This window comes from Pipistrellus kuhlii, unplaced genomic scaffold (genome assembly GCF_014108245.1).
Source record: "Pipistrellus kuhlii isolate mPipKuh1 unplaced genomic scaffold, mPipKuh1.p scaffold_m20_p_12, whole genome shotgun sequence".
Taxonomy (NCBI): domain Eukaryota; kingdom Metazoa; phylum Chordata; class Mammalia; order Chiroptera; family Vespertilionidae; genus Pipistrellus; species Pipistrellus kuhlii.
The window spans coordinates 28160010-28168066 of record NW_023425427.1 but is presented as its reverse complement, the minus strand read 5'-3'; the positions used below and the strand labels follow the sequence as shown (position 1 = coordinate 28168066).

At 38.6% G+C, this 8057-nt stretch overlaps 1 long non-coding RNA gene across 1 annotated transcript; it reads right to left on the bottom strand.

The window, feature by feature from the left end:
- Positions 1-748: 748 nt before the first annotated feature.
- Positions 749-4270, bottom strand: LOC123652139. The gene is made up of 3 exons (XR_006741289.1): positions 4214-4270; positions 3850-3957; positions 749-780 (listed from the first exon to the last, which is right to left on the bottom strand). It is a non-coding gene; the product is annotated as an uncharacterized LOC123652139 (long non-coding RNA).
- Positions 4271-8057: the final 3787 nt, after the last annotated feature.

Below are 8057 nucleotides of genomic sequence, written 5' to 3'. Positions count from 1 at the left end.
TACTCTGCTACTACCATGTTTCCCCGAAAATAAGATATCCTCCAAAAATAAGACCTAGCGCATGGAAAGATAAGACATCCCCTGAAAATAAGACCTACCACAACTTTGGGAGAAAAAATTAATATAAGACACTGTCTTATTTTCAGGGAAACAGGGTATCATGAGAAAAATAATTAATGTAAAATTGAACCTAAAAGTGTGCTTAAATGTTATCAAAGATATGTAGGCTGAAGCTGAGATTGCTTCATTTAAAAGTTGAGTTTTAAGAGATACTAATACAATAAAAAATAGGGGACTCTAAATGCAAAATTGTAAATATAAAATAATCCAGTTTTGTGAAATGATGATGAAGCATACCTATCTTTTATTGCCTGTATAATATAGATATGATATATTAATATTTCCCTTCTAGTACAGAATTTAGAAATTCACTTGATAATCACAATTTTATTCAAGAAAATGTTATTACTTAAAAACCAATACTAATTATAATATCAATACCATAATTTATGCTCTTTCACTTAAAGAAAACATTTCCTGAATCCACTATGGTGTTCTCAGGGTTCTCTTCTATACATCTTGCTTACTCAGCTGACTTATTTTTTCATTATTGGTTTCCTGGTAAATCATTGCACAACTCATATTTTGTTTGTGTTTCACTTTTAAAATGGCACTGATACCGATCCACAGCTTTCAAATAAATGACTATATTTGAGATTATATTTAGGGGTTGCCTTTGCTTTCTGTTGGAAAATGGTTGAGACTCAAATGGGATTAGGACTTTATCACTCAGGGTTTCAAAATATAATTTCTGTATCATTTGATAATTCCTTTATTTGTTCTTTCATTTTACTTCATACATGTTTACTTGTGACTATGATCCAGACACTTTCCAGACACAACAGACACAATGTCAGAAAAAAAAATAGCCAAAATCTTGCCCTCATGGAACTTAGATATATGTCAAGTGGTGGTGGTAAGAATTAGAGTAAAATCCAGTAAGTAGAGTAAGGAGGGTGGCAACTAACAGTGGAGAGTGCTGAAGATACTCTTTTGTATAATATTACATTATATAATACTCCTTGAAAAGGTGACTATCATGCAGAGAGTTGTAGTGAAGAAGGCACTAAACAGATATCTAAGGGAAGCAGATTCCAGACAAGTAAAGAGACCTTAAGGCAAGAATACGCTAAGTGTATTAAAGGAGCAGCAAGAAGGCCAGGAGGGCTGAAGTAGAATGAGGATCCAGAATAGAAAGAAGAAATGTGTTAAGGAACTTGATCACAGGGGTATGATGTTTGCTTTAAAAGATACTGTGCTTGTGTATGAGAACAGACTGTAGAAGGGCAAGTGTAGAGGGCTATTACGCACTTGTACAATAACATTGAATTTTTCAGTGCAGAGGTCATTTCTGTCTTTGACAAAATTAGTGTAGGAAAAAAATAACTATTGCATTTCAACAGATAATTACACATTTCCTCTAGCACACTTTTCTGGTTTTTCAAATCTTAGGACAAAACTAGAAGAGAGATAATGGTGGTGGACCAGGGAACTTCCAGTGAGAAGTGCTTAAACTCCATATATATTTTGAAAATAGAAGAAAAGAATTTGCTGGGTGTCAAATAGATGGCTTGTATCAGTCAGTGTCCCAGCAGAAAAGATATGGCACATTAAATTAAGATAATTTGAGGTCTATTTAATAAAATAATTATTTAGAAAAACATGGGCAAGGTATAAGGAACTTTGCGGAATAGTACCATGACCCTAAGAATGAAGAGAAAAGGCATTCAAATTTGGAAGTTGAAAATTCAGTTATATAAAAACAAAAACTTGTGTTCAGTGGAATTAAGACCAGCCTGAAGGAAAACACTCAGCCCAAAGCTATCCCATAAGGACATAGACAAGGGGATCAATACTTTGACTTCCCTCTCCTTCCTCCCTCCAATCTTCAACAAAGGTTCCCTATTAACTGGGACCAATAGTAAGACAAAGGACATAGAGAACCTTGACTTATTTACTACAGGTTAGCATTCATTGTCATGAATCATGGTATAGAAGGGTGAGGACTGGGCTTAGAGGACACTGGGAGAGATGCAGGATGACTCTATAGCAGCAATTTTTAACCAGTGTGCATCAAGAATTTGTGAAACGTACAATGCCTGCCTATTTAGTCAGGGGCACTGACCTCTTTTCCTGTAGATTGTCAAATTAAAAAGTGACAACAGCCAACATAACAATAGCCATCCAGTGTGAATGTACCAAATTATACCTCCATTTTTTGTCAGATCAGCAAAAAATATAGGATGTATTCTTTGGTGTCCTGCAGAATTTTAGTAATTAGTTTGTGTGTGCCATGAGATGAAAAGGTTGAAAATCACTGCTCTACAGACTTGGGTGGAGTAAATAGAACTGCAAGATATGTGTGTGTGTGTGTGTGTGTGTGTGTGTGTGTGTGTGTGTAAAAAGGGATAGATTGAAAGTAATCAAAGTTCAGTTTTGGGTAACACAGTTATAAAACAGCAAATTGACAGTAGATGTGAATTTTTAAAATGTATGTCAAAGGTACACAGGAGAAAATGAACTGAAGTTGTAATATTAGGAATTTTAAGTAGGTAGTTGCTATTTAAACCCTTGGAAGTAGGTGAAATTACCTAGGCAATGAGTATAGATAGAGAAGAGTTTATTAAAATAACAAAAATGAATCAGCAAAGGAGACAACAAAAAAAGTTTTTTAAAAGGAGTCATCAAACCTTTTAATAATTGTAGCAAGATAATTACTGAGAAATGATACTAAATTTTTCAGTGAAGAAATCATTAAATAACCTTGAAGAGATTAGTGTAGAAAAAATGTGTTTCAATAAACAACTGCATTTTCTGACCTTCTGGGTTATCAGATGTTCGTACAGTTAGTTCATTGTCATTGAGCTATGTTGCAACTCTTCGTAAATGTAGGTAACTAATAAGTAAATTCTGACTTGCCTTGTGGCATTTAATTGATGTTTTATGTCTAGTTTGTTAGTGACTTAATGGGTTATGGAAAAAAACAGTTTTGACTCCATTGCAATTCATTTTGAAAATGAAAGTCCAACAGGACTTTTCTGAGAAATGAAAGAGAGATTTATTATAATATGATTTGCAAATTGGAGAATGAGTAGCCTTTTTGAACCGAAGACTCACTGTTGGATAGGAAGGATATGGAAAGAGTTTAAAGGTAAGAGTTGTGAGGTGGAGTTGCTGGGAAAACAAGACCATAAACTTGCATTATTCATTATTCATTGGTGAGAGTAACTGGATTTTGAGGGTTCTGCTGACTCACTGGTCAGGAATTGGGGTTGTGAGATGAGAACAATGGGTAGTTTTGTTTGACGCCTGGTCAGCAGATAGAGTCACTGTGAGAATATAGAAGAGGTTTAGGTAGAGAGGGATAGGATTATGGGGGCTGGGAAGTGGAGCGTTGCAGATGCAGGCAGAACACCACTTGCTGACCACACCCTGTTCTGAGAAAAAACACAGAGACTAACAAAATGACCTAGAACTAGATCCAGCTGAGGGGGCAGGGGGTGGGGAAGAAAGGCACATGCTGGAGCCTGAATTTTTAAAATGAAAGCCTGGGGCAGAGATAGGCTGTGGTGGGGTCAATGGGGGTAAAAAGAGGGGATATGTAATACTTTCAACAATAAAGATTAAAAAAATAATAATAAAATGTATGAATGTTTCTAAGACAAGCAGCTTGCAGAGAACTAATCACAAGGCAGTGAGATATACAACCAATCTCAAGAATGTTACTAAAGCAGAATTATTTGAAAGGGATCAATCAGGAGCTATCAAAGCATGTATCTACCCCTAGACCAGTGGTCAGTAAACTCTGGCTCTTGAGCCACATGTGGCTCTTTGGCCTCTTGAGTTTTTAGCAAAAGCCAGCTTAAGAGTACCCTAATTTAGTGAATAACAATGTACCTACCGCCGAAATTGGTTTGGCTCAGTGGTAGAGTGTCGGTCTGCGGACTGAAAGGTCCCAGGTTCGATTCCGGTCAAGGGCATGTACGTTGGTTGCGGGCACATCCCTGGTAGGGGGTGTGCAAGAGGCAGCTGGTCAATGTTTCTCTCTCATCGACGTTTCTAGCTCTCTATCTCTCTCCCTTCCTCTCTGTAAAAAATCAATAAAATATATTAAAAAACAAAAAACAAAAACAAAAACAGAAAAACAATGTACCTACCTATATAGTTTAAGTTTAAAAAATTTGGCTCTCAAAAGAAATTTCAATCGTTGTACTGTTGATATTTGGCTCTGTTGACTAATGAATGAGTTTGCAGACCAAAAAGCACGCTGTTTTCTCTCTTCCTCTCTCTGGTGCACTGGGTTTCTGGTTGCTGTGGTGGGGGATGTGCCCCCTGCGCCCATGTGGCTGATGGCCTGTGGGACTGCACACATGGACTCATGAGCTTTAATTAGCATGGCTGCTGAACTCCATCCAACTGCAATAGGGAATGGGAGCTCTGGACACCGGCCTGCTCCTGGAACCCCAGCTGCACTTTTACCAGGACTGGCTTCTCTCACTAAACTTTACTTCCGCCTACCATATTTGTCCGCAAATTCATTTTTTGATTTTGAGATGTTGGAACTCAGACCCGAACAGACATTTTGGCATCTACTGGATGTAGCCAACAGTTGAAGGGATAAGACATGGTCAGGAGGGGAGGGGGATTGCAGGCAGGGGCCAATACCTCAGTTTCCCTGGAAGTCTGCAAAATAAACTAGTAAAGCAGGTTTTGTAGTGAAATGGACAATGCAAAGAATGTAGTTCTTCTGGTAGACAGGTTAAACATTTAAACTGAAAAATGGTTTAATCTCTAGAGCAGGGTCAGAGACCAGACTGAAGAAGGCCATATATGTGTGGTCACAAAATTATGATATTAAATTCTCTCGCAACATTCCTCTATTCCACAGAAAAGTGTGTTTTGGCTTTTCTTTGAACTGGTTATAATATATTAATATAGTAAATTCTTGGTTCTCTCTGTTTAAGAGAAAATCACAGGCCCAAATGGAGTCACTGGTGCTAAAGCCCATGATACTAAAGCTCCATTTAATATCTGAGGCTAATTGCTATTTCTATCCCCAAAATATAATTTTAATCAACCATTCTGGCACCTCACCATAGAAAGAAGAGGCAATCTGCACAATAAAAGGTCTTGACATTCCCTTCGCCTCAAAATATGTCTTGGTCTGAAAATAATAGTATTTTATCTTGTCCCATGCTCCTTCCTATAAAAACTTTACATTTTGGACAACTCTTGTGAAAGGTTAACATGGTGGCACATGAGCAGGCTGATAGCCATCTCAGACTAAACATTACATTTATTTAAGGAACAGTGATGGGGGTGGGATATCCTTTGCACAGAATCCAGGCAAGGGGGCATTGGGTGGATGATGGCAGCACCCAGGAGCTGGGATTTCATCCTTATTTGCAGTCACTAACGGGAAGCTCTTGTCCCCAGCGGGTCTGAGGGCTGAGTCCATAGGCTCGGAATGTGGATGGAGTGAGGATGGAGTGAGGATGGATGGGGACGGAATGCAGGTGTGCGATCAGGTATCTTCAGGAAAGTTTTCATTCTTTATATGGTCTGAGGTTTTCCTGGTGTCTCGCAAGTTTTTCTGGTCTTTTGTTCTCATGTGGCAGGAAGCTTAAAGATGGCCCTTGGGACTAACACCTGGGGAACACCCTCTGGCTGCTGGATTGGAGCTGCCTGATTCATGAGTCCCTTAGGACAGTAAATTAGATCTTTAAATTACCTCGGCTGAAGTTTGTTATCTACCATCTCATATGAATAAAATGCATTCTTTATCATGTATTCATTTCATATTATATAAGAGTCAAGATTTTACTTTTTTTCCTGAAAATTATCTTTTAATGGTAGTTTTGGTGTAGGGGTGTGGGCAAAAGGCTGACTCAAGTGTGCTTAATGGAAAGCAGGATCAAGATAGCTGGTTTGGCATTCAGAAAAATATTTTTTTTTGTGAAGCACATGAAAAAATGTCAATACAATTTGACCATCATCTTTTTCAAGCATGAGAAGCGAGGAGAGGCCTGCAATCCGGAGAGATGAGTACTGCAGCCACTCTGGGGGCATGAAACAAAGTCTGAGACCAGAACAGGGCAGGAGGGAAGACCTCCCAGCAGAATAATGCTGGGGTCCTTCAAAGGGCAAACCTCAAGGGAGAAAACCTGCCTTTCCTGCAGAAAGGAAACGGTGAAAGTATTTGCCTGTTTGGCCTTAGCTCGAGTTGAGGCAGAACGAAAGAAGAAAAAGTTAACCATGGAGAATTTCAACCACAAGCTACACCCACCTCCTTTGTCTAAGGAACTGAAATAAGGCAGGTTTGGGGAGTATTTAATGAACTAAAGGAATAGGTTCTTATCTCCATTCTTATTCATCACCTCCTTGTGACCCTGACACAGGAAATTGTCAATGTTAACTTCTCTATGTCATGGGATCGGATCAGCTGTGAGGGTGTTTCTTAATTCACATTACAAGAGCCCAAACCTGGCTTGTTGTTGCAGTGCACACCTGCAGGTAACGAGAAGAAGAAAACCCACAGATTCTACTCCTCTCCCATTCCTACCTCACAAGAATCGGGTTGTTACACAATGATACTCACTCGAATTTTTATTTTCTCGTTTGATTCTCTAGTCCAGTGGTTCTCAACCTTTCTAATGCTGAGACCCTTTAATATAGTTCCTCATGTTGTGGTGAACCCCCCAACCATAAAATTATTTTCATTGCCACTTCATAACTGTAATTTTGCTACTGTTATGAATCATAATGTAAATATCTGTGTTTTCTGATGGTCTTAGGCTCTACAGCAGCGGTTCTCAACCTGTGGGGCATGACATTAGAAAGATTGAGAACCACTGCTCTAGTCAGTATGTTTCCTCAGGCAAGAACATTAAAAAAAGAAAAAGAGCTGTTTTTATTTCCTCTCCTCACATTTTTTTATTTTCTTTGAAACATTATTTTCCTTTTTTGAGAGGGATATTTCCTTTTTTGAGTTACATTAATAATAATCTCAAAATGGGAACCCAAACTTGAACTAAAATATAAATCTTACTCCATAATCTCGGAAAGAATATTTACTTTAAAAATAAACATCACATGATAATTCATTCAGAATCTATTTGGGTGCTCTCTCACTCACATCTGTCTTATGAAAAACGAGGCATTCTGGGAAGGCCGTTGATCTTTCCCTCATTCGGTTGGTTACCTCTGAGATGCCCTGTCTTGGCTTCTAAGGGTTATGAAATCTGAGTTTCTGCTGGCAAATTTCCAGATCTTCCTTCCCATTCCCAATTTCCTAGAGCTGTTGTCGGTAAACTCATTAATCAACAGAGCCAAATATCAACAGTACAGTGATTGAAATTTCTTTTGAGAGCCGAAAATCAATTTCTGCGCATGGGCCACGAAGTTTCAATTGCACTGTACGTGCTTGGCTACACGTGGTATTTTGTGGAAGAGCCACACTCAAGGGGCCAAAGAGCTGCAGTTTGCCGACCACTGCCTTCTCACCCTCCTCCTCTTTTCCACAAAGTGCTTATCTCTTTTTCTCCTTCCAGGCATAATTCCTTCCAGTAATACAAAAAACAAAACAAAACAAAAACAATGATCTTTCCTATTCTATAGCAAAAGCCTCCTAGGAGGTAAGAGTGTAACAAACACTTAAGTGGGGAAAAGTGCATTGAAGACAAAAGACAAATTAATATCTCAGTCCATTATGCTGCCTCACAGCTGTTACAGGAGTACCCTTCCCTCATAACCAGAAATACCTGATGAAGAAGGAAAAGGCCCAGCACTAACATACCAGCCAATTTGTGGGTGACTGAGGCATGCCCTAATCCTCCATCAGTGGCCTAACCTTCATAATCTTATTAGTGTACAATCACAATGTTTCATTTCTGAAATCTGAAACCGGAAGAAGAAAGGAAGTTCGAATTACAAATGTCCCCACACATTTATTTAAAAGGTATGCTATGTTACACATGGCGAGCTTATGTTCCCTGCTA